We start from the raw sequence: 25,973 nt of genomic DNA on the forward strand, positions 1-25,973 counted from the left end.
TGGAACTCTTGGGTGAATAGAATGAGCTGATTTGTATTCAACCTTGGAAGGCAATAGATTGTTACATCCGTCAGACCAGCCTGGTTTGGTTTGGTTGGTTCATGGGTTGGCTGCTTTCCCTGGTAAATTGCAGAGGGTTCAGAGAAGAGCCACAGGAATGATTAAAGGCTTGAGCAGGGAGAGAAGTTTTAAAAAATCCTGAGGCTCTGACAGCCCAGGATAACCTCCCACTGCTGGCAATGGGAATTGAATTCAATGTTTGTAACTAGCTGCTGGTACCTGAGGTCTCAGCTATGGATTAAACTGGTGGCAAATGCAGCTTCGTCCAAAGCAGTGAAGGATGTAAGTCAGGCCTGCACAAATCGTAAAGTGGCGAGGGCCATATTACTCCAAAGAAAACAGCTGAGGGCCGAACCCCCCTAGCCCTGCTGACCCCAGCACCGCCAAGGCCCCCAAAACACATCACCCCAGTGCCGCCCAGCCCCTGAAATACTCCCCAGCACCGCCTGCTCCACGGAAACAAACCCTCCTTCCCCAGCGCTGCCCCACCAAAACATTGAACCTTGGTAATAAGTTATAGGGGCCCCTAAGGTAGTATAATTAAGGTAAAAGAATGTTGTCTCTTTGCTAGAAGTAGAATAAGATCTCCCCCTTGGTAATCAGTTGCCCTGTGGAGTGAATGAGGTGGGACTGAGGAAGGCAGCACCTCCAGACAGCTGCAACCCTTGGAGAGGGCTGGGAGCCAGACCAGATCAGCAGAACAGGTCAGCCACTGACTCACCATTCACCTCCTCAGCCCCCGCCACTGCCCCCACTCGCCTCCTCAGCCCCACCCTCCCGGCTCGGCTCCTCAGCCCCGCCACTGCCCCCACTCGCCTCCTCAGCCCCCACCCTCCCGGCTCACCTCCTCAGCCCCCACCACTGCCCCCACTCGCCTCCTCAGCCCCACTCCCAGCTCGCCTCCTCAGCCCCTGCCACTGCCCCCACTCGCCTCCTCACCCCCACTCCCAGCTTGCCTCCTCAGCCCCTGCCACTGCCCCCACTCGCCTCCTCAGCCCCACTCGCCTCCTCAGCCCCGCCACTGCCCCCACTCGCCTCAGCTCTCCACCCTCCCGGCTCGCTGACTCAGCCCCCGCCACTGGCCACCCGCCTCTTCAGCCCCGCTCTCTCACCTACCACTTGCCTACTCACCTCCCACAGGCCGCACAGTGAGCCCACCCGGGCCGCGTGTTGTGCAGGCCTGATGTAAGCGAAAGAGCAAAGCTGGCCATCTGGGGAGCTGCTGCAGTCCCGTAACCACAGCTGGATGGGAAAAGAGGAAAAACTCCCTAAAGTGCTGGGAGCAGCCCCGAGAAAAGGAAGTTTGTCAGTGAGATCAGTAACAATAAATGTGAACTGAAGGAGTGCTTTCTCCTCTGTGCCGACAGGTTTGAATTGTGTTACTGTACTATGAGATAAAGCTTTACAATATCCTGCTCTAATTTCAGGAGGGGTCTGTAACCATAATCAGTCTCTGTGGGAAGTGGGACATTCAAAATTCCCAAGGAATTTAAAGGGTGGGGTTCACGGTTGGTCACCTGAGGGCCATGCAGTTCAAACCGCTGACCAGAGAGGAGAGAGCAGGGATTGTGGGACATGTACCCGAGGCCAGCTGCAGCGCTGTAATCAAGCAGGGTGTCTACACTGGTACCGCGGCACTGTAGCCCCGGTGCAGAAGCTGTATGCCTCTTGTCAGGGTGGATTTTTACAGCACTGCAACTGTGCAGTTTCTGTGCACTAAGTGGCTTGGCAGTGTGCACACCTCAGGAGTTACACCACGGAAATCTGGTTTACTGTACAGAAACCTGCCAGTGTAGACAAGGCCGTAGATGGCTTAACTAAGAACCCAAGACTGGTCAAACTGGGTCAGACCAATGGTCCATCTAGCCCAGTGTGCTGCCTGAGAGTGACCAGTGCCAGATGCGTCAGAGGGAATGAACAGAACAGGCTTGTTGACCTGCAAGATGAGGGTTTTTCACCATTGCCTTTAACTTCATTGTTGTTGATTCCTACTTATCCTATCTCACCACAACTCCCCCAGGGTCTCTGGGCAAATCAGGTGTGAACCACTCCTGTGATACAGGCCTGTCCCAATCCAGCTGAATTGAGGCAGACTTTGGGCCAATGTCCGTTTGGAAAAGGCCCACTTAGGCCAGCAGGTTTCTCAAAGTATCTGTTGCTGTGAACAACATGTAGTGTGGATGTGTGAACCCTAGCATATTAAACATGAAAGAAACAGAAGGCCAGCACTGAGGAGGTTTCCAGAGCCAGGCCTGAGGATGAAACAGTTGTGCTCAAAAGGAAAAGCGGCCTCACCACCTATAAAAATAACTGGTTGCAAAAACAAAACAAAAAATAATTAAATAAATAAAAATGAAAAATAAAAAAAACCAACCCAGAAAAGCTCCTATCACACACCCATCACCACTTCAGATTTTGACATCTCCTGCCAAATCACAGCCTCGGGACTCAGCATTCATGTATCCTGCAGTCTGAACTTGGAATCTCATACATTCCCCCATTGGCTACCATCATTTGCCCAGCATGGAAGTGCTTCTTGTCCAACAAGGCAGCCAGATTGGGACCCATAGGCATGGAATGGCTCTGAAGGAATCAGCTGTCTCTCTCTGTGCTTCATCTAACTTTGGAGCCAAATGATAAAAGACGGTTGTTCCCAATTTAATAATGGCGTCCTTTGAGTGTGTGCCAGTTAATTAGGGAGCAGGTTCTAAAAATAGTTTACCTGGGCCACAGGTCACCATAGCTTCCATCTCTGGGGTGAAAACCAACCACTAGTATCTGCAATTTCTACCCGAGTTCTTGTCAAATCTTTGATCTTACATGGAGTAGTTTCACACTTCTCTGGCATAGAATTCTTCACCAACCGCACAACAGATCAGTAGCGACAGTGAGGTACAACTCCCCCAACTATGCCCTTTTATTTCTTTAATCTGGAGGCACAGATTTAAATTAGGGACTAAATTCAGGTGCAGCTTAGAATCCCTGTAAGATAGCAAATGTCAGGTCTCTATTAAAAATAGGATCTTTCTACAGCTATATCACATTCAACACGGATTTCATTTTCTACACATTTGCAGCATCTCCCAGGGGTGAGCTGAACAGAAATGTCACTTCCATTTTTCCATCCCTACCTCAATAGGGATTGTATTTCCCAAATAATAGGCAACATGCAGCTGATTAGGAAGGAGATCTCTTCAGGAGCGACCTCCTGCAGGGCCTGGGCCACAACTGCTTTTGTTGTGAAATACATGGGTATTTTGCTTAGTTCCAAATAATTTACTAGGGAATCTTCTTCCCAGCCCTTTAGAAAAAATACTGACCTAACCAATTGAACAACAGGGGGATTGGAATGGTGATGGGGAATAAGGGAATCCCTCTGACTTACCCTAACTACGTCTGTTGTTACAGCAGGTGAAATGACATTTTCCCCTATCCCTGCCCTGTTCCTGCTCTTTCTTATAGTTCAATATATTTTAAGTGAGGAAAATAGTAGCAAAAATATCTGCTCTGCAGCACAACCTGAAGCAACATCAGAGCAACTGGGAATGAAACAATTGGTTTCCGAAGGGAGAACTCGATGACTAACAATTGCTGTGAAATGGGGGAACAGTATAACCGTGATGCTCAGGGTTTGTTTAGACTAGGGAAAGTGATGGAGTTTAGGTCAGGTCAAGGGGAAAGCTAATGCCAACCCCTGCATCTGGGCTGCATCTGCACAACAACTCTAATTGTCTTTTTACACCAAGATGACTAACTTGAGCAGCCGACGCCATATACAGCCCTAGTGGATGTAAGGCACAGATACTTTTTGCCTCACTGTACCTTGTTGGGATCAAACCTCCAGGAGCTGATGAACATTCCTGGCTCAAAAGGAAAGGAGTTGATAGAAAAGATCACAGGACAGACCCGAAGAAGGGTGAGCTGCAAAAGGCAGAAGCAGGTAACTCATCTGGGGGAGCTGAGAGACCACGGTGAAGATGGTGCAAAAATCACAATGTGGGAATTAGGAAATGTGATTTTTTTTTTTTATTTTGCCCAGCCCTAGTCAAAGGATTTATTACAGTTCTCTCTCATGTGGATTTTCTGATGTCTGATAAGGGCTGAGCTGTAACTGAAGCTTTTCCCGCACTCAGCGCACGTGTAGGGCGTCTCTCCTGTGTGGATTCTCTGATGTGTGATAAGGCGTGAGCGCAGACTGAAGCTTTTCCCGCACTCAGCGCACGTGTAGGGCTTCTCTCCTGTGTGGATTCTCTGATGTGTGATAAGGTTTGAGCGCAGACTGAAGGTTTTCCCACACTCAGAGCACGTGTAGGGCGTCTCCCCTGTGTGGATTCTCTGATGTGTGATAAGGTTTGAGCGCTGCCTGAAGCTTTTCCCGCACTCAGAGCACGTGTAGGGCGTCTCCCCTGTGTGGATTCTCTGATGTCTGATAAGGGCAGAGTTCTGAGTGAAGCTTTTCCCGCACTCAGAGCACGTGTAAGGCTTCTCTCCTGTGTGGATTCTCTGATGTGTGATAAGGTTTGAGCTCTGACTGAAGCTTTTCCTGCACTCAGAGCATGTGTAGGGCATCTTCCCTGCGTGGATTTTCTGATGTCTGATAAGGGCTGAGCTGTAACTGAAGCTTTTCCCGCACTCAGTGCATGTGGGGGGGTGTTTCCCCTGTGTGGATTCTCTCATGTCTGATAAGGGCAGAGCTCCACCCGAAACTTTTCCCACACTCAGAGCACATGTAGGGCGTCTCCCCTGTGTGGATTCTCCGATGTCTGATAAGGTGTGAGCTTCGACTGAAGCTTTTCCTGCACTCAGAGCACGTGTAAGGCCTCTCTCCTGTGTGGATTCTCTGATGTAAGATGAGGGCTGAATGACAAATGAAGCATTTCCCACACTCAGAACATTCATAAGCTTTCTTACCCATGTGGATTTTCCTATGTGTGATAAGGGCAGAGCTCTGATTGAAGCTTTTCCCGCACTCATGGCACATGTAGTGTGTCTCTTCCAAGTTGATTCTGTCACTTGTTATGAGGTCTAAGTGGCTACTAAAGTTTTCCTCTGGCCTCTGCTGAGTCTCACAGGCTTTTGGTTTTTCTGGGAGTGCACAACTCCTGGAAACATTCCCTTTGAGTCTTCCTGATAAAGTTCCACGTGGTTCTCTTTGCTCAGCATCTTCCTGCTGGAGTGTCTCCTCCTCATTCTGACTCACCATCCCATCACCTGATGGGAGACACAGAGAATCCAGGCATAGGTCACTACCTGCGCCAGAAAGAAAGAAAATTTCAGAGAGAGGAATGGAAAAAGGGATGAACAATCCAAAATATGTGTGGGAGAGATCAAACCTATCAGGAGCTGATTTTCCCAGAGGAGAAAGGAAGGGATCAGTTTTGGTCTGCATCTCATGAGAACACTCAGGGGAAAGTGAGATCAGGGAGCAACCTGCTGCCAGTTGTCAGTCAGAATAGGAGGGAAGCCATGAGTGACATCTGCCATAATGATTCCACATCTGCAGGGGACAATCCTGAACTTGAAGAGCTCACAGGGTCTTTGTAGGGCATCCCAAATGTTTCCTGCATTCCCGCACAGTTTTTGAGTTGGTTTAACCAATTCTTCACCTGTGCAGGCAGCTCTTGGAAGCACTTCTTTCTCAGAGCCCTGGAGGTCCGGGACCCACGGTTCTTCCCCTTGTTCCAGCTGCGAGATCACATCAGGTTTGGAAATAGGAAACCCTACTCCAGGCAAAGAAAACAACGGAGGTCAGTGGAATTTGTGGGATACTTGTCACAAAGAATATTCCATGGTTTAACCCCCAGCTCATTTTTAAGCAGTAACATCCCAAGGCCAGCTTCCTTGGCTCCAAGTGGCAGGAGAGTTATTATAATAAATCATATGAACTACCTTAGTGCCTAAGGAGCAACTAACAGTGGGTCCCCATTGTGCTAGGCAAAGCACAAACAGAGAATAGTAGATGGCCCATGCCCTGAAGAATTTACAATCTAAATATACAAGACAGACACAGAATGGGGGAAGGGGTAGAACCCACTGTTAGGTGTATTTTTATCACGTAGCTGGTTACAGGGTGTAGATGAGCGGACTCACCCCTGCGGTGCCTTCTGCTGGTGACTCCTGGGAATTAGCTCATTCCAGCTCTGGAGCGCTTTCTGCAGGCCGGTGATCCGCCTGTCCTCTGGCCCCTGCCCTCCCTGGACCCGGTGCCCTTTATTTGGGGTGCTACCCACTGGCAGTACCCCACCAATCTGGGTCTCCCCTCCCTGGGGAACCCCCAAACCACTATCCCCACTTTGCCTCAGTTACTGCCTAGTCTCCATCTAGCCCCCGTTCACTGGGGCAGACTGCAGTGTCAGCCACTCACCACAGGCAAAGGGGTTTGGACCTGCTGCCTTTGCCTACCCCTAGGCTGCCTCTGCAACCCCCAGTACCTGTTGGCTTTGTGCTAGGCCGCAGCCTGGGGCTTTCCAGGCAGGAGCTCCCCAGCTTCTCTGCCTTTCCCCAGCCCTGCTCCACTCAGGTACCCTGTGTCCAGCTCCCTGCAGCCAGGCCCTTCTTCCTCTACAGGCAGAGGGAGACTCTTGTCTGCCCCTGGCTTCTCTGTCTTTATAGGGCCAGCTGAGTCTGTCTGGGGCATGGCCCCAGCTGCAGCCACTTCCCCCAATCCACCCAGCCTAAAGGCTGCTTTCTCCAGCCACAGCCCCCTCCCGGGCTGTTTTTAATCCTTCAGGGCAGGAGCAAGGGACCACCCTGCTACACAGGGGTATAAAAACAAAGAATCAAAATCACAGTCTGCCTGTGTCTGGGCCTTCTCTCACTAGGACAGTCTGAGGCCTTGTTCTTAGGCTAAGACCTTTGGCTAAGCAGCAGGGGCAGCCATCAGCTGGGAAGCGAAGGGTCACATTCTCACATCCCAAACCAGTCACACTGAAATAAGGTGCTACTGGGCTGTTAGGAAGATGATCCTGTCCTGATACTGCCCATCACCACCAGATAAAGAAACAGATCTTAAAATGGTTAAAGAAAACCTAGTTTGACAGCAGCCTGTCTGGCAAGAAATCCCTTATCAATGCTTGTGGTTGTGAAAAAGACGGTTACTCACTGTAGTAACTGTTGTTCTTCGAGATGTGTTGCTCCTATCCATTCCATGTAGATGTGCGCGCCGCGCGTGCACGGCTCTTCGGAACATTTTTACCCTAGCAACTCCAGCGGGCCGGCTGGGCGCCCGGGAGTGGCACCGCCATGGCGCTGAATATATACCCCAGCCGCCCATCCGCTCCTCAGTTCCTTCTTGCCAGCTACTCCGACAGTGGGGAAGGAGGGCGGGTCTGGAATGGATAGAGCAACACATCTCGAAGAACAACAGTTACTACGGTGAGTAACCGCTCTTTCTTCTTCGAGTGATTGCTCCAATGCATTCCAGTTAGGTGATTCCCAAGCCTTACCTAGGCGGTGGGGTCGGAGCGAGACGTGGCAGAGTGTAAGACTGCTGAGCCGAAGGCTGCATCGTCTCTGGATTGTTGCACCAACGCCGTAGTGGGAGGCGAAGGTGTGGACAGAAGACCAGGTGGCCGCTCTACAGATGTCCTGGATGGGGACATGGGCCAGGAAGGCGGCAGACGAGGCTTGCGCTCTTGTCGAGTGAGCGGTGAGGCGGCACGGTGCCACGCGAGCAAGCTCGTAACATGTCCGGATACATGCCATCACCCAGGAGGAAATCCGCTGCGAGGAGACCGGCTCGCCTTTCATGCGGTCGGCAACCGCCACAAACAGCTGGGTCGAACGCCGGAAGGGCTTCGTCTGCTCGATATAAAAAGCGAGGGCCCTGCGGACGTCCAGGGTGTGAAGCTGTTGCTCACGAGGTGAGGCGTGCGGCTTCGGGAAGAAGACCGGAAGGAAGATCTCCTGATTGAGGTGAAAGGCCCACACCACCTTAGGGAGGAAGGCCGGGTGTGGTCGGAGCTGCACCTTGTCTCCGTGGAAGACGGTGTCTTCCAGGAGAGGTAGAGTAGAGAGCACGTGGCCAGGGGCTCGAAGGGCGGTCCCATAAGATTGGCCAGAACGAGATTTAAATCCCAGGTTAGGGAAGGACGCTGCACCGGTGGGTACAAGCGGTCCAGGCCCTTAAGGAAGCGGGAAACCATCTGGTTGGAGAATTATGGACTGACCTCCCATGGATGGACGAAAGGCGGACACGGCTGCCAGGTGCACCTTTAAGGAGGAGACCGCGAGTCCTTGTTGTTTAAGGTACCAGAGGTAGTCCAGGTTTGTAGGGATAGGGACTAGGAAGGGATTAAGGCCGCGCTCATCGCACCAGAGCACGAAACGCTTCCATTTCGCGAGGTAGGTGGAGCGAGTGGAAGGCTTCCTGCTTTCAAGTAGGACTTGCTGTACTGCCGCCGAACAGTCCCTCTCTGCGTGGGTCAACCACGCAGGTACCAAGCTGTAAGATGGAGGGACTGTAGGTTCGGGTGGCAGAGTCTGCCGAAGTCCTGTGTGATGAGGTCCGGCCATAGCGGAAGGGGAATGGGATCCCGAACGGAGAGCTCGAACAGCAGGGTGTACCAGTGCTGCCTCGGCCAGGCCGGAGCAACGAGTATTACGTGGGCCCTGTCCCTCCGAAGCTTGAGTAGCACCCGGTGTATGAGCGGGAACGGAGGGAAGGTGTAGAGGAGGTGATCCGTCCAGGAGCAAAGGAATGCGTCCGACAGGGAGCCTGGGGAGGGACCCTGGTACGAACAAAACAGGTGGCACTTCCTGTTCTACTTGGAGGCAAACAGGTCTATCTGGGGAAACCCCCACGTCCGGAAAACTGTGTGCGCCACATCCGGACGGAGAGACCACTCGTGGGAGAGGAACGATCTGCTGAGATGGTCGGCCAGCGTGTTCTGCACTCCTGGAAGAAAGGACGCTTCCAGGCGAATCGAGTGGGTCACGCAGAAGTCCCACAGGAGCATCGCTTCCTTGCAGAGCAGGGAGGAGCGAGCTCCGCCCTGCTTGTTCACATAGAACATCGCCGTCGTGTTGTCCGTGAACACTGCCACGCAGCGGCCTTGCAGACAGGCGCGGAAGGCGAGACATGCCAAGCGGATCGCTCGCAGCTCCCGGACGTTGATATGGAGGGAGAGCTCTTGGGGCGACCAGAGACCTCGTGTGAAGGTCGCCCAGGTGAGCCCCTCATCCCAACACTGAGGCGTCTGTGGTCATGGTGACGGATGGGCGAGGAGGGTGGAACGGGACTCCTGCACACACGACCTCTGGGTCCAGCCACCAGCTGAGCGAATCGAGGGTAGGCTTCGTGACCGTGACCACCATGTCTATGGGGTCGCGATGCGGGCGGTACACCAACGCCAGCCAAGATTGAAATGGGCGAAGGCGCAGCCTGGCGTGCGTGGTCACGAATGTGCAGGATGCCATGTGGCCCAGAAGGCGCAGGCAGGACCGAACTGTCGTCGTGGGAAAGGTGTGTAGGTCCCGAATGATGGAGACCATTGTCTGGTGCCGAGACCGAGGGAGGCAGGCTCTGGCTAAACTGGAGTCGAGGACCACTCCGACGAACTCCACTCGTTATGATGCAGTTAAAGTGGACTTCTCGGCATTGATGAGAAGGCCCAGGAGCCGAAATAGGGATAGTATTTCCGTCATCTGGTCCATTACCAGCTGTCGGGATGTCCCGCGAACCAGCCAGTCATCGAGATACGGGTAGACGTGTATGCGACGACGGCAGAGGGCTGCGGCCACCACTGCCATACACTTGGTAAAGACCCTTGGCGCGGTGGACAGGCCGAAGGGCAGCACCACAAACTGGTAGTGCACGGTGTTGACCACGAAGCGCAGATAGCGTCAATGGGGAGGGTAAATCGCGACATGGAAGTAGGCGTCCTTCATGTCGAGGGCGGCAAACCAGTCTCCCGGATCCAGGGAGGGAATGATGGTCCCCAGGGTGACCATGCGAAACTTGAGCTTGAGCAGGTACCTGTTGAGCTCCCGGAGGTCTAGTATGGGTCGGAGACCTCCTTTCGCCTTGGGGATGAGAAAATATCGGGAATAAAATCCCCTGCCCCGCATGTCGTGCGGCACCTCCTCTATGGCCCCCAAGCCCAGCAGAGTCTCGACCTCTTGTAGGAGGAATTGCTCGTGAGAGGGGTCCCTGAAGAGGGACGGGGAAGGTGGGTGGGAAGGAGGGGGCGAAACAAACTGAAGGCGGTAACCATACTGGATAGTGCGAAGGACCCAGTTGTCCGATGTTATTTGGGACCACGCCGGGAGGAAGTGGGACAGGTGGTTGTAAAATAACGGGGTAGGATCCGGGAAGGAGACTGATGGGCGTCCTCGGCGTCCCATCAAAAGGCCTGTTTGGGCCCTTGAGGGCCTTGGAAGGGGCCTGGGCCTGGTTGCGTCTGTTGCCCGATGGTCTACGGCGGTTTAGATTAGCACGCCGACTATTATAGGGCCTTGACCTGGCCTGGGTAAAGGGCCGGTAGGGCTGTTGCCGGAATGACCTCCTCTGGGTAGCCGGTGTGTGCATACCCAAGGTGCGAATGGCAATTCGACCATCTTTGAGGGTCTGAATTCTGGAGTCCGTTTTCTCCAAGAAGAGACCCTGGGTGTCGAACGGGAGGTCTCGAAGGGTGTACTGCACCTCAGGCGGCAAGGTGGAGGACTGCAGCCAGGAGATACGCCGCATGGTCACACCAGAGGCCAGGGTTCTGGCTCCTGAGTCCACAGAGTCCAGAGCGGCCTGGATGGAGGACCGGGAGGCTTTTTTGCCTTCTTCCAAGAGGGCCGAAAACTCTTGACGTGAGGCGGTCGGGATCAGCTCCGAAAATTTCCCCAGGGACATCAAGATGTCAAAGGTGTAACGGGCGAGAAGAGCCATCTGGTTGGCAATCCGGAGCTGGAGGCCACCCGCCGAATAGACCTTCCGGCCCAACAGGTCCATGCGCCGTGCGTCTTTGGATTTTGGCGCCGGGGCGGGCTGCCCATGCCTCTCCCGGTCATTTACGGACTGTACCACGAGGGAGTCCGGAGTCGGGTGCGTATAGAGGTACTCGTATCCGGTGGGCGGGACCGAGTACTTGCGCTCCACGCCACGCGCGGTGGGAGGGACGGACGCCGGTGACTGCCAGATGGTAGTGGCATTCTGCTGAATGGTGCGGATGAAGGGCAGGGCCACCCGCAGCGGGGCCTCAGCTCCAATGACGTTGGTCACCGGGTCGTCATCCTCCGGGACCTCCGCCACGGGGAGGTCGATAGCCTTCGCCACCCGGCGAAGAAGGTCTTGGTGGGCCCTCAAGTCAATAGGAGGGGGGCCTGCGGTAGAAGCCCCCGCCACCGCCTCATCCGGCGAGGATGATGAGGACAGACCCTGGACCACCGCTTCTGGAGCTGGTTCTTCCAGGGGGTGTGAAGCCGCCTCGGACCCTGGATGCTGAGCGGGACCAGGTGGCGACAGGGCCTCACCCGGTGGAGATGGGGGAGGTCTGCTCACCGTGGCTTCGGGCACCCTATGTTCGGCGCCCACGTGCCTTGGGGGAAAGGGGAGACCTTGAGGCTCGTGGTAGGCCCAAGGGACTCAAAAACCCCACTGTTGCGGTCCGTGGTCCTGGCCTTGGGGGACGGCCCGGAGATCTCTCCCGCTGCCCGCCTGAGAGGCGACTGAGGGCTGACGCGAAGGCCAAGGCGGGGCAGAGGCGCTGAAAGATTGCGCCGTGGATGCCGGCAGTAGGTCCCTGGACAGTGCCGAGGATCGGTGCCGGTCATCGCGGTGCCGGGATGGAGAGCGGGACCAGCGACTGTTGCGGTGCCGGGAGCTCGACCGGTGCTGGGACCTCGACCGACGGTGTCGGGAGCGGCTTCGGGAGTCGCGGTGACGGGAACGGTACCGGGATCCGGACCTCCCTCGGTACCGACGGTCGGGCGACTGGGAGCGTCTCCGGGAGTGCGACCGGTACCGCGATGTTGAGCGGTACCGGGACTGCGACCGGTGCCGAGACGGGGAGCGGTACCGCGATGGTGAACGGTGCCGAGATCTGGAACGGCGTGGCGGTGACCGTCTGTGGGACCGGGACCGGGACCGACGTCTCTCTCGTCCGTCAGGGGGAGGCGGCCGCATCATCGCCGGCTTGCCCGCTGACTGAACGGCCCGCACCGGCGGTGCCGGGGGCCGGAGGCTCGGTGCCTCTGTGAGCTCGATGAGCTCTCTCGCCATCGAGAATGTCTCGGGCGTGGACGGGAGCTGCAGCTCAACCGCGGTTGGCACCGGGGAGCAGGGTGGTACCGGACTCAACGGCTCTTGCGGCGCCGGAGTCGACAGTACCGTGCACGGTTTGTGCACCACCACAGCCGGTACCGGAGGGGCTGGTGGTGGCTGGGCAAGCGGTCCCGAAGCATGCGGCTTGGAGGCCGTCTGCGCCGTCTTCTGTTTCCTCGTTGGAGAGAGGGAACGGTGCCGGGACGCCGGTGCCGGCTGCGGAGCTCGAGCAGTCTCGGTACCGGAGCGGCTCGGAGCCGCCGGTGCGCTGCGCGCCGATGACGATTTCGGTGCCGCTGGGGTCGGCGCGGGAGGTTGAAGTGTCGCCTCCATAAGGAGCTGCTTTAGGTGAGTGTCCCGCTCCTTTCTAGTTCTCGGCTTAAACGCCGTGCAGATGGGACACTTATCTGGACGATGGGTCTCTGCGAGGCAGCGCAGGCAGGAGTCGTGCGGGTCCCCGAAGCCGCACAGGGCTTAAACCCCGGTGCCTTGGGCATGAGCCCGCACCGGTTGTGGAAGAAGAGGGGCTAAACCCCCCTAATTCCCTAACTATACTATATCTAACTAAACTTATTCAACTAATCTAACAACTAAACTAACTTAACCAACTATGAACACATAGGAAATGGAGAAACGCTAGGGCTGTGGAGGTAAAGGAGCACTCCACTGTTCCAACTGGCCGTCACGGGCGGTAAGAAGGAACTGAGGAGCGGACGGGCCGGCTGGGGTATATATTCAGCGCCATGGCAGCGCCACTCCAGGGGGCGCCCAGCCGGCCCGCCGGAGTTGCTAGGGTAAAAATGTTCCGAAGAGCCGTGCACGCGCAGCGCGCACACCTAACTGGAATTCATAGGAGCAATCACTCGAAGAAGAATTAATTTTTCTAGGTGTAAGTTCATTAGGGCAGTGGAATATGCTTGCTTGGAAATAACCCCAATAAACATCGCATTATCTGTGCTTCGGCCTTCTGGTCTTTTGCTGCTTGCTGTCTGCGTGACAAGAACCAGGAAGTGGGAGGGTGAAGGGAAAATACGCCACCTGATAACCAAGGAGGTGAGCCTTTAAGGAAGGTTTTAATACACTTTGGAACTGATCAGGGATTCCCCTGAGGACTGATGAGGGGGTGATGGTAAATACACATTTAGATCCTTTTCTTGTTTTATATCTTTTCCACCATAAGGCTGAACCTCTGGCACTGTCATGGATCCATAGGATCTGTGCAATGCCCTGGCTTTTAAACAGTCCTTGGGAGGTGCCCCTTGAGTGCACTAGACCCCCAAGAGCTCCCACTCTTCCACAAGGACAGGCCACTTAGCTTCAACACCTGAGAATGAGCCACTTCCTCGGTGCCCTTCCTCCACACTCCTCTCCACTTCTTCCCATTACTCTCAGCCAGCACCACCTTCCGGCACCTTGGGAGCTTCTTGTGTTCCCTCTACGTCTCTCACTACCTCATCCCTCCCTGCTGCTTCTTAGCTCTAACCCTGCACACACCCTCCCCATGTCCTGGCACCCCAGAATTATCTACTCCCCCCTTCTCCTCCCCTCCCACAGCTCTGTTCTCCCTTCACCCATGGGGTCCTGAATGGCAACATTATACGCTCTCCTATCAAAATAGGAGCTCATCTGACTGTCACACAAGCCATGCATGAGTCATACACCCATTTACTCAATTTAGAATTCTACAGGTGGCGTATTTTCCTCTTAAAATGAGGAAAAGGCATGAAAGCTGCAGTTATTAATGTATCCAATAAGGATACATACAATGCAATTTTAAAATGACTGACGGCACCAAAAGGCACATGACAAAAATGATACTAGTGGGTGGGAGAGGGCAAGGAAACTTGTCAAAACTTGTGTGACAAATAAAGGTATAACGTTATCACTACTCAGGTTCTTTAGAGATCCCACAGCTTCTAATAACCCAGGGGACAGGACTCCTTACCCAGCGAGGTCACCGTCTCATAGTTCTCCCGCATGACATCCCTGTAGAGGGCTCTCTGAGCGGGGTCTAGCAGAGGCCCCTCTTCCTGGTGAAATACACAGCCACCTCCTCGAAGGTCACCGGCCCCTGAAAGAGAAAGAGTCCAACACTCAGGACCTGCTGCCCCACTCACAACCCCACTGTTCACAGAACAGCAGCACCAGGGAAATGGAAGCTCCGGGAAGCCCATGTTAACAGTCCCACCTCACCTTGCTTAGAGCAGCCAGGTGGCATCAGAAGGTGGAAAGAGAGAAACTTTGTGTCTCCCAGCTGACAGACGGAGGCAGGGTCGTCACATTTATCACATAGCTACTAACCAGAGCTTAATATAGGAGATGGAGCAGGCTCTGGACCCTGCTGTTGGCTCCCTGATTGGAATCCCAACTCTCTCCAAATAAAATATATGGAAGAAAGGGGAAGTCAATAGTAAAGAATTTAAGTTCGAAGGTCAGAATTGTAGAAAGCTGGCAAGGGAAGCTATCAGAAATCAATGATTAACCAATGAAAATAAGAAGGAAGTTTTTAAAAGTACAAAATTAATCCTAACAATGGTAGTGATAAATTACTAGATGGAAATGGCAGAATTATCAACAATCTTGGAGAAGAGGTAAAAGTGTTCAATAAATATTTCTCTCCTGGATTTGGAGAAAAACAGATGATGTAACTCATATCATAAGATGTTGACGGTGACAGTCTTTCCATTTCAACAATAACTCACAAGGACGTTAAACAGCAGCTATTCAAGTTAGATGTGTTTAAATCAGTGGGTTCAGATAACTAGAGTTTTGAAAGACCTGCTGGAGGAGCGTGGTGGACTGTTAATTTTAATTAGGACTTGGAACACTTGGGAAATTCCAGAAGACTGGAATAAAGCTAATGCTGTGCCAATATTTTAAAAAGTATAAAAGAGATGACGCAGCTAATTACAAGTGTGTCAGTCTGAAATCGATACTGGGCAAAAGAATGGAGCAGCTGATACTGGATTTCATTAATAAAGAAAGGAGAGTAATGTAATTAGCATCCATTAAAAAGGTTTAGACACAATAGATTCTATCAAACTAAGTGGATATCCTTATTGGATGAGATCAAAAGTTTGGTTGCAGCTAATAGTACTGATGTAATATACGTAGGCATATGAGTTGCTTCAGCACAATATTTTGACTAGAATGTACAAAATACACAGGGCATACATTAAATAGATTAAAAACTGGGATTTTAAATAGGGAACCATGGTTGAGTGGATTTCTTTCTAGGGGGTTCCCCGTAAGATTGGATCTTGGCCCTGTGCTATTTAACATTCTTATCCATGACCTGGAAGAGAATATAAAATCATCACCGATAACGTTTGCAGTTGCCACAAAGATTGGGGGTGGGGGTAACTAATGAAGTGTCAGTAGGTTCAGGCACCAGCACTGGGAGTCTGGGAAGTTTTCCCAGCCCTGGCTGGACGGTTATTTCCTGTTCCACAAAGAGGGCAAGTTCCATTCCCAACACCTGTGCCTTGACATTAGGAGCTATCTGACACTACAGTCCATATTCAGCATAGTGGCAGGATTATATGATTAGGACATGAGGCATTTTGTACAAGATGAGTCACGTGCGGTGTCATTGGAAAAGTTATGATTGGCTGAATACGATTATCCTACCTGTGTGCATGGATCATGTTTGTATCTGAAGTTATGGATATTGACTCTGTATCTGTCTTTCAAATGTGATTACTCTGGGTAACACCCACAACGAGCCTTTCAGGTACAACAATGAAGAAGCCAGACAGTTCATGGCTCATCAACAAAGACAATGGACTGTGGAAGAGCTTAGCCTTCCTGTGAATGTTTCAGCCAGACTATGAGTCACGGCTACTATGACTCAGTAGGGCACTCTAGGGCATGTGACCAGACCACATGACAATGAACTTCATTTTGGTACCTGTATTTTTCCACAAACCGGACTGGGAACTGAGTTTGGAACAAATGGTTCCTGCCCTATGGAAAAGCTACATACGGTGGGGTGTGACATCATCTCTTGGCCTCATTCCCCACACACAAGAGAACTCCTGGCAGCACCTGAGCAACAAAGACTGAAGTGGGGGAAGTGCTGGTCCCAGGGTAAAGGGATTTCTAGGTTGTGTATGGAAACTTGGTGGACTATCATCAGTCAGGGTGAGAAATTGCTAATTCAAATTCTATCCAGATAGTATGTTAGGCTTAGTTTGAATTTTTGGTTATATAAGTAATCTGCTTTGATCTGTTTGCTAACACTTATTGCTGGGAAATTGGCTGTTGTCGTCTCTCTCTCCTTGAGCGGCTTAGGTAAAGCGCTCAGGTAGCTTAGTTGGGTGCATGGCGCCACCTGCTGTCGTGTTGGGTGATAACAGGCCCTGGAGACGCTGGCTGAATCTCCAGCAAAGCAGTGTGAGAAGGGCCAGCCCAGCTTGAGGGTTAGAGCAGCGGTCCCCAACCTTTTTGGCACTAGGGACCGGTTTCGTAGAAAAAATAATTTCCGCGGACCTGCCCCCTATCTGACCCCCACCCACATCCTGCCCCCCCCGACTGCCCGCCCCCCTCAGAATCCCCGACCTATCCTGCTCCTTGTCCCCTCACCATCCCCCAGAGACCCCACCACCCTGGGACCCCACCCTGCTCCCTGTCCCCTGACTGCCCCAACCCCTATCTCCCCCGCTGAGTCCTGACAGACCCCGGAACACCCACAATCCAACCCCTGGCATTCCCTGACCGCTCCCCAACCTCCGCCCCTCTCTGTGCCCTGACTGTCCCCAGGACTCCCTGCCCCTTAGCCAACCCCTGGCCCCAGCCTCTTACCCCCGGCTCCCTCCTCACCCGGAGCCTCAGCGCCTCGCCCGACAGCTGCAGCGTGTCTCCGGCGGGGCCTGAGCTCCGTCCTGCTCCGAGCCACGTGGGGAGGGGGCGGGGCTGGGAGCTCCACGCCGAGCGGAGGCAGCTGAGCTCAGCCCGGAGCTCACAGCCCTGCCCCCTCCCCACGCGGCTCTGAGGGGGCGGGGCTTAGGGATCCTGCCGGAGACATGCCGCTTGATGTGCTAGGGGTCAGTTCGTGGCCCGGTTCCTACCGGTCTGCAGCCCGGGGGTTGGGGACCTGGGTTAGAGGGCACAGCGGTTCCCAGACTGCCCCTGGGGTGACAACCCATCACACCTAAACTACACTAGTGTCAGCAGGTTTGTCACATCCTGTCCCCTCCTTTCTCCACCCAGGATATTTCCTGCCTCCCACCACCTCTAGCAGCTCCCACCAGTGGTGAGCTCCAGCCGGTCGCATGAACCGGTTGTTAATTTAGAAGCCTTTTAGAACCGGTTGTTCCAGGACAACTGGTTCTAAAAAGCTTTTAAATTTAACAAATGCTCGGGCAGCTGTCCAACCGGCCCCCGGCCCCAGCTCACCTCCCCTTCTCCTCTGAAAGCTCCACCCTTCTTCTCCTCCCCCTTTGAGGTTGTGGGGGGCTGGATAGGGGTCGGGGCAGTCAGAGGGCAGGATACAAGGGGGCTGAATGGGGCAAGGGTCCCGGGGCAGACCGGCAGGAGCAGGGGTGGGATGAGGGGGTGGGGGGCAGTCAGGGACAGAGAGAAGGGGTGGTTGGATGGGACAGGAGGTCTAGGGGGGCACCAAGAATGAGAGGAGGGGTTTGATGGGGCGGCAGGGGGCCGTCAGGGGACGAGGGGGATGGGTCAGGGGTCCCCAGGGGGGTGTCAAGGAGCATGGGGGGTTGGATGGGGCACGACCCCTAGGGGGGCATGACCCCCTCGTGAGGTGAGGACAAGGGAACCTGTTGTTAATATTTTGGCAGCTCATCACTGGCTCCCACCCTCCTGTACATTTACTGCTTCTCTCCCTCCAAGCAGAACCCACCACCAGCTCCCTGAGAATCCCTTACCTGAGCCAGCTCCATTGCAGCCATTTCCTTCCCCCTCGGAGGAGGGGATGATCTGGAGCAAACCATGGACGTTATTCTGTAGCCTGCCAGGGGCAGAAGGGCAATGTGAGAGAATTCAGACAGGGTTTCTGTCCTTTCCACATGTCGATTCCCCCCAGCATTGTTCCCTGCTAATGGACATTCTAGGTTCTGCCACACTGTGAAGCACAGAGTGACCTTATCCCAGTACAGGCCTAGCCCCCTCCTACCAGGGCGTGACCCTCTGAGACATGGTGAAACCCTCCCAGCAGCAGAGTCTCTCTGTTACACTTATCAAGTTTGCGGGCGATACCAAGCTGGGAGGGGTTGCAAGGACTTTGGAGGGCAGAACTGAAATTCAAAATCATCTGGACAAACTGGAGAAATGGTCTGAAGTAAATAGGATGAAATTCAATAAGGACAAATCCAAAGTACTTCATTTAGGAAGGAACACTCAATGGCACACATACAAAATGGGAAATGACGGCTTAGGAAGGAGCACTGCGGAAAGGGATCTGGGGGTCGTAGTGGATCACAAGCTAAATAGAAGTCAACAGTGTTGCAAAAAAGCAAGTATCATTTTGGGAAGTATTAGCAGGAGTATTGTAAGCAAGACACAAGAAGAAATTCTTCCGCTCTACTCCATGCTGATTAGGTCTCAACTGGAGTAATGTGTCCAGTTCTGGGGGCCACATTTCAAGAAAGATGTGGACAAATTGGAGAAAGTCCAGAGAAGGGCAACAAAAATGATTAAAGATCTAGAAAACATGACCTATGAGGGAAGATTGAAAAAAACTGGGGAAGACTCAGAGGGGACATGACCATAGGACAAGAAGCAATGGATTTAAGGCGGTTTAGGATGGAGATTAGGAAAAAAACTCCCTAACTGTCAGAGTGGTTAAGCACTGGAATAAATTGCCCAGGGAGGTTGTGGAATCTCCATCACTGGGGATATTTAAGAGCAGGCTGGACAAACACCTGTCAGAGATTGTCTAGATAATACTGAGTCCTGCCTTGAGGGCAGGGGACTGGCCTAGATGACCTCTAGAGGACCCTTCCAGTTCTATGATTCTAAGAACCAAAGGCCAGAGAAGAGCAGAATCAAAGGAGTCACTCTGGGGATTCTCCCTGTCACTGTCCCCAAGGCAGCTCTCTCAGGTTAACTAAGTTGTTGGATGCTCCAGCCTTTATCCAGTCTCTCTTGGCAGTGCCCCTTTCATTGGCAGGGCCTAATTTTAGCTTTTGGCAAGCGTGACCCTGGGGGTGCTGAGACTGGGCCTTCTTGCCACAGCACATCTTGTTCCTTTCTGTGGCTCCCCAGTGAGTCCAAATGAGTAGATACTCCTCATACAGACTGTGAACATAAGAAGGGCCCACTGCATCAGAGCAATGGTCCATCTAGCTCAGTGGCCAATGCCAGGTGCCCCAGAGGGAATGAACAGAACAGGTAACCATCAAATGATCCATCCCCTGTCACCCATTCCCAGCTTCTGGCAAACAGAGATGAGACACCCCATCCCTGCCCATCCTGCCTGTGACACTGGCAGACGAGGTGTTAGCTCTTACACAAGCCTCTATGTCTTAATTGAACATGGACAAACACACAGTGGAATCGGTCTGACTCACCTGTGTTAGTATTGTTAAAACAGGTATTAGGATTCTAAGAACATGTTTAGACTTTATTGAGTGCTTGTGAGTTGCTGCCTGTGTTAATATCTGACTAGTTGCATTGTGAGCCTCTGTGGCTCTGTAAATCACCACACAGGACAGAGACTTTACCTAGGTGAAGTGCTGATTGACAGCCGAATGCATTACACCCTGCCTGGCAGGAAAGGTCCATCCACACCAGAGAGACTATTATGGGATGTTAAAGACAAAAGACTGTTGTGCTCTTGACTTCCCATTAGCTGAGTTTCCAGCTCAGAGCACATGGCAGGAAGGGGATGAAAAACCTCATACAGAAGGAACTGATGATCTGTAGCTGCTTGGACTCTGGGGGGCAAAGTTCCTAGGCATAAGCACGAGATCCCCAGCTGCTTAGCCAGGGTTAGTCCTAAAGAATATGCAGAGCTTGCTTATTAGAGAAGCTTCTATTACCTTTGAAATTTAAGACTGTAATTTGTCTGCATCTGGATGATTAGCTGCTGTGACAGGGCAAGGCCAGCTGGCTCTAGGAAAGTAGTGAGAAACAGGTATGTTAGCCCCAGGCTAAACAAATCCCTGTTACCATGGTAACCAAATGACAGTTGCTCCAGGTTAATCAAGACACCTGGGGCCAATTAACATCCTTCCAGAAAGCCCTGGAGACAGCTAGGTTGATGGGGACCCCTGAAGCCAATCAGGGGCTGGCTGAAACTAGTTAAAGAGCTCCCAGTTAGACAGGTGGGTGTGCAGAACAGGAGCTGTGGGAGCGACTAAGCAGTACACACCAGATCAGGCACAAGGAAGGAAGCCCTGAGGTAAGGGTGAAGTGGAGCCCGAGGAAGTGGGGGTGCTGTGGGGAAGTAGAACAGGGAATTGTATGTGTCCTGTTTCTAAAAGGTCAGATACCACAGCTGATACTATTAGGGTCCCTGGGCTGGAGCCTAGAGTAGAGGGGGGTCCTGGGCTCCCCCCTTTGCTGCCCTGATTAATCACTGAGACTGGGAGACAACAGAGACTGTGCAAGGGAGGGGAGCTTTGCCTCCCCTCCCTCACTGCCTTACGATGAAAATGTCTCAGTGGGCTGTGACCCTTGTCCCTAAAGAGAAGGGCTACGTGGAGGGTCACAGTGAGCCTCTGAGGCTAGCGAAATCCACCAGGAAATGCAGGGCCCATGGAGACAAGGACAGAGCTTTGTCACACTGCTTTAACTTTGTAAACAACTCTCCTTTCCTTTCAAATAAATCTTAATACAGGTTGTGACAGGACTGGCTACAAGTGTTGTCTGTGTTGGGAGATCCAAGCGTCATTTGACCTAAGGAAGTGACTGGTCCTTTGGGCCTGGCAGTAACCTGAACGTTGCTGTGACTCGTGGGGTAAGGCAGGGGTTCTCAGCCATGAGGCAGGGGCCCCCGGGGGGGCCGGGAGCAGCTTTTACGGGGCTGCCAAGCAAGGCCGGCATTAGACTCGCTGAGGCCCAGGGCAGAAAGCTGAAGTCCCAGCGCATGGGGCTGAAGTCTGGGCCCCTGAGCTCCACCCCCAGGGCTGAAGCCGAAGCAATGTAGCTTTGTGGGGGTCTGGGGCCCCAGGAGGTTGCCCTGTTTGCTACCCCCTAACACCAGCCCTGGCTGTGATGTTATTAATATAACCTGTGACTGTATAGTTCATTGTTGTAACCACATTTATTTGCAGTAAATGTTGTACAATGTTGTCGTGTAAGGTGCCTATGAAAAGGTTATAATTTGCTCCTGATGATGATACTACCTGTGTGGGTGTATCATTTTTGCAGTTAAAGTTAGGAATATTGGCTACGTTCTTGTACATCGATGTGTTTTGATTCTGAAGTAGCCTTAGTAAAGCATTAGGTCAGCTTCTTCAGAAAGGAATTTGCAAATCAAGTGCCCAATCAAGAAACACTTAAAGGACCTTGGGGTAACTCCAATCCACATACCCTGGTGAGCCGGGCCAGTTTCTTTATCTGCCACATCCACGGGTCGGCTGATTGCAGCTCCCACTGGCCGTGGTCTGCCGTCGCAGGCCAATGGGGGATGCAGGAAGCGGCGCAGGCTGAAGGATGTGCTGCCTGCCACTTCCCACCGCCTCCATTGGCCTGGAGTGACAAACTGTGTCCAGTGGGAGCTAAACATGCCAACGTGGCAGGTAAACAAACTTGCCCGGCCTGCCAGGGTGCTTACCCTGGTGAGCCATGTGCCAAAGGTTCCTGAGCTAAAAGATTTAAGAGACAAGTCAGTTGAAAATATAGTGGTGCAAGAACAAAGTAACATCGCTTCCCATTGTTACACAGCTTCCAGGTGCTGGAGGCTGCAATCCCCTGTCCTTAACATGGTTATTGGGCTGAAATCTCCCCTTGGCCAGTCAGAGACAGACACGTACCTGTGTCGCTCCCCAGCTCCCGTTGCAGCGTCTCTAGGGGAAGGAGAAGATGGGAGAGGTGAGAATTCAGGCCCTCACATTCATGGAGAAACCCCCATTGCTTATTAATGGAACTGCTGTTAACGACGAGATGGTGACAGAGATCAGAGGACGATAACGCAGCCGCTGCAGGCAGAGCCAGCCCCACAGGGCGGCTCCATGGGGAAGGGCGACTCGCTGAGCTGGGCTGTGAGATGGAGCCCAGGATCAGTGACATCACTAGAGTCCCCAACTCCTTCCCAGGGTCGCTCTAACCAGAGGAGACGCCACCCCCAGACTCCAACTCACCTTTGAATCCCAGCAGCACCTCCTGCAGCATGGCACTTTGCAGAGAGAAATCACTGAGTCTCTTCTCCAGCTCCGCAAACGACGGCTCTGGCTTCCGAAACATCCCGTCCTCCCTGCTGGGGAAAGGAGGGGTGAGAAATAGGCCTGAGCCCCAGGGCCTAAGCCCAGCAACCCCCAAACTTCACAAAACCTGGATCTGAGCTTTGTAGCCTGAGATAGTCAGTGTCAGGGTGAGTCACATCAGCCCTGTGCTCCCCAGAGAGACGGGAAGTGGGGAGACACTAGAGCAAGGAACTGAAACATTGTTCAGGGGCTCTCTCAGGGACGCTCTGGTTCTGGGGGGGGGGGCAGAGCCACCCCCTACGCTGGGTTACGGCAGGAACAAGGGGCACCAGCACGGGGATCATGTGGAAAGGGAGGAGACACAGACCAGAGAGTGGGCAGGTCCTACATGCTGACAGTGGCCACAGACAGAGCCCAGCGCTCCAGCAGGGAATGAACGTGGGCCCTTGAATGCCAAAACCCCCGAACCCTTCAGCTGAAGCAGGAACCCTGGGGCGCCCAGCTCCTTTGGCAGAGAGGGCCACACTGCCCTGTCCATTACGGCCAGTGCCCAGGGCATCGGGTTAGGACTCTGTGCCCTGCTCCATTCACAGCAGAACACCCACTGCTCTCCATGGGACACCCACGTATAAAGAACAAGGGGGGAATCCGCCCTTCGTATGGGAAATACAATTTTAGTTCTTAGTATTTTGCCAAGTCTTTGTCTGTCACACTCAGTGTCACTCAGGAGGAAAACAGCCCCCTCCTGGACACCCCTGTAGGGCCCTGCTGGTTCTTCCCTGTGTTTCCCTGCCTTTCCCACCCTCCTTTCCCCATTTCTCTCTCGCTTCCTTGTCCTTGTCTCTTCTCTGTTCTTCCCTCCCTACAGCAACCCCCTATTCCCACCCCACAAAGGCTTCACTCCCACCCCCTCCCCGTTCCACCTGCTCGAGTGATCAGCCAGGGAACGTTTAATGTTCACATCAAAGTGCTGCCATTTCAGTTGACACCCCGATGACATTAACAGGGGACAGGAGAGTTCACGCTCTCAGAGCTACGGCTTCAGGCTGCTGGCAGCCCCAGCAAGGCAACACTGTCTCCGTTTAAACTGGGGAGGTGCTGAGGGCCGGCAACTCAATTTAACAAATGCGAAAGCTGAGATTCTGCGCCCTCTGAGTACGTGACGCGGCCACGTCAGTCCAGGAGACAGGCCTGGTCTGTCCCATCAGCCCTGGGTCTAGCAGCCCTGCTGTGACCTCATGAGCGACCAGACAGTAACTGGCTTGTCTCCTGCCCGAGTCAGCCACTAGGGGAGACAGAATCACACGCTCCCAGGGCAGGGGGCAGCTTCCTACTCAGTGCAGGTATCAAACCTAGCGGCCCATGAGGGGGAGCGAAATGGAGTCCAGGACTTACCTGCCCCCAGTGCTCCCAGCACCCTACAAAGGAGAGAAAGAGGAGGCCGTCAGGGGGAGTGTCCCTGGGTGGGGAGGCCTCCTGCTCTGCAGGGGTCACCATTGAGGCCTCGGGCAGTAGGGGAATTTCAGGTTTCCATTCCCAGAGCTGCTGCCCCCCTACCAGCCCCAGCAATCCCTGCAGGCAGGTCCCACTGTGGAAATCTTCTCCCCGGGCACTTTACAGGCAGAAGATATTTCTCTGCATTGAGAATCAAATTCCCCCCAGGGCTGAGAGACCCAGAAGGCCCCTGGCCCCACTAAACCCATTAACCTGCAGTGACAGGGGCCTTAGGCCTGGCTCGGGACCTCAGCATGGTGGGGGAGGGGATTTCACCCTCCAAGTGCAAATGCAGAGAGACATTTCCAGGAGAGAAGGTCTTGGGGCTGCAGCATCCAGGACTCCCAGGGCCCATCCCTGGCACCGCTGCCAGACTCACTGGGTGACCTTGAGCAGGGCTCTGCCCCTCCCTCTGCCTCACTTTCCCCATTTGTCCCATAGGGATAATGCCCCTGACCCCACTCTGTAAAGTGCTTTGGGGTCTAGGGCTCAGAAGCGCCTAGAGAAACGCTGCGTATGATCATTGCAATGACAGCCTGACCTGCAGGGGTTGGCTCAGCGGCTGCTGCCCCTTCTCTCCTCCCCTCTCGCTGAGCAGGGAAATCTGCCAGGACAGGCTGCAGACGCCCTCATCCCTTCGCTGGACAATGGCTCTCTCTAGCTCCTCCAGCCGGGACAGCAGCCGCTGCTCCTGCTCCTCCAGAAACCCTCGCAGCTCCTGCCACTCCCAGACGATCTTCTGCCTCTCGGCTGCTGTCTGTTTCTGCAACAAGGAGAGGGCGGCTCAGTAACAGGGGAACAGAGAACATAAGAACGGCCAGACTGGGTCAGACCAAAGGCCCATCTAGCCCGGTATCCTGTCTTCTGACAGTGGCCAATGCCAGGTGCCCCAGAGGGAATGAACAGAACAGGGCATCAAGTGATTTCATCCCCTGTTGCCCATTTCCAGATTCTGGCAAACAGAGGCTAGGGACACCATCCCACTCATCCTGGCTAATAGCCACTGATGGACCTGTCCTCCATGCACTTCTCTAGTTCTTTTTAGAACCCTGTTAGTGTCTTGGCCTTCACAACATCCCCTGGCAAGGGGTTCCCCAGGTTGACTGTGTGTTGTGTGAAGAAATACTTCCTTTTATTTGTTTTAAACCTGCTGCCTGTTCATTTCACTGGGTTACCCCTAGTTCTTGTGTTATGAGGAGGAAATAACACTTCCTTATTTACTTTCGCCACACAAGTCATGATTTTATAGACCTCTACCATATCCCCCCTTAATCGTCTCTTCTCCAAGGTGAACAGTCTCAGGCTGCGGAGTGTAGCCATAGCTTCAGTCTTATTAATCTCGCCTCATGCGGAAGCTGTTCCATATCCTTCATCATCTTTGCTGACCTTCCCTGAACCTTTTCCAATTCCAATATATCTTTTTTGAGATGGGGCGACCAGATCTGCACACAGTATTCAAGATGTGGACATACCATGGATTTATATAGAGGCAATAGGATATTTTCTGTTTTATTGTCTATCCCTTTCCTAATGATTCCCCACATTCTGTTTGCTTTTTTGACTGCTGCTGCAGACTGAGTGGATGTTCCCAGAGAACTATCCACAGTGACTCCAAAATCTCTTTCTTGAGTGCTAACAGCTAATTTAGACCTCATCATTTTATGTGCATTTGATATTATCTTTTCCAATGTGCACTATTTTGCATTTATCAACATTGAAATTTATCTGCTCCATAACAGGAGAAAATCATAAATGCACCTGGGGGCGGGTGGCAGAGTTATTTACCAGAACACAAGATCTCTTGCGGTGGGGGATGGGAAGTTCATTTATCCTGG

General features: G+C 53.2%; 1 pseudogene; it reads right to left on the minus strand.

Annotated features, from left to right (window-relative positions):
* Nucleotides 1-4,389: 4,389 nt before the first annotated feature.
* LOC120381736 lies at nt 4,390-5,207 on the minus strand (annotated as a pseudogene).
* Nucleotides 5,208-25,973: the final 20,766 nt, after the last annotated feature.

Source organism: Mauremys reevesii, linkage group 14, assembly GCF_016161935.1.
Source record: "Mauremys reevesii isolate NIE-2019 linkage group 14, ASM1616193v1, whole genome shotgun sequence".
NCBI classification, from domain to species: domain Eukaryota; kingdom Metazoa; phylum Chordata; order Testudines; family Geoemydidae; genus Mauremys; species Mauremys reevesii.